Genomic DNA, 656 nt, shown 5'->3' on the forward strand with positions numbered 1-656 from the left:
ACGGTCCGGCCGCTTTAGCCACGCTCCAGCCATGTGAGCTGCTTCCCGTGGGAGCCTTGTCCCGTGGCAGCCAGGGAAACTGAGGCTTGGAGCTGGAAATTCAGCCAGTGGGGGGATGTAAACTGCGGGATGTCCCCTTCTGCAGGATCCCAAAGCCGCCATGGCACCCGCGGTGGCACAATCCTCGTGGATCAAGGTCCATCACCTTCCCTGCTGGAGAGGGAAGTTGTTTACACCCTTCCCCCTGCAGAAAGAAAAGTCTCATTAAAGCCTTTGAAAATATCTGCAAGAGCAACTATTTACCCAGGGCCCTTCCCGGAGCTCTCCCCCCCGCCCTGCTCCCTCCTCTCCCTGCGTCTGGGCTTTCTCCAGCCCGGCTGTTCCCGGGGCACACACAAAGGGCTGGGTGCAGGCGCTGCAGGAGCGGCTTTCCCCGCTCCCACAGCGCTGCCTGCAGCCCCGGGGTGCCCATCTCCACCATCTCCGGCCCTGGGGTGGGTGCTGAGGGCGCTGTGGTCGCGGCCAGGCTCTACACCCCACTCCCCATTCCACCTGCTCCAGGAGAGCGCTGTGTATCCCCCTCCTGTGATCTGGGCTCCTTGCCCTGCTCCTTTCCTCCCTCACATCCAGGGGAAGGGGACAGGGGTCACCGGGAC

General features: G+C 63.3%; 1 protein-coding gene across 1 annotated transcript in view; it reads left to right on the forward strand.

The window, feature by feature from the left end:
- Window positions 1–445: 445 nt before the first annotated feature.
- LOC102035127 (adhesion G-protein coupled receptor G1) overlaps window positions 446–656 on the forward strand; it is a 12,833-nt gene continuing 12,622 nt past the window's right edge. Inside the window, exon 1 of the mRNA XM_031058485.1 lies at window positions 446–494. The gene's annotated coding sequence lies outside the window, so the exon portion shown is untranslated. The remainder of the gene's footprint in view (window positions 495–656) is intronic.

The sequence above is a fragment of the Geospiza fortis genome, unplaced genomic scaffold (assembly GCF_000277835.1).
Source record: "Geospiza fortis unplaced genomic scaffold, GeoFor_1.0 scaffold97, whole genome shotgun sequence".
Taxonomy (NCBI): Eukaryota; Metazoa; Chordata; class Aves; order Passeriformes; family Thraupidae; genus Geospiza; species Geospiza fortis.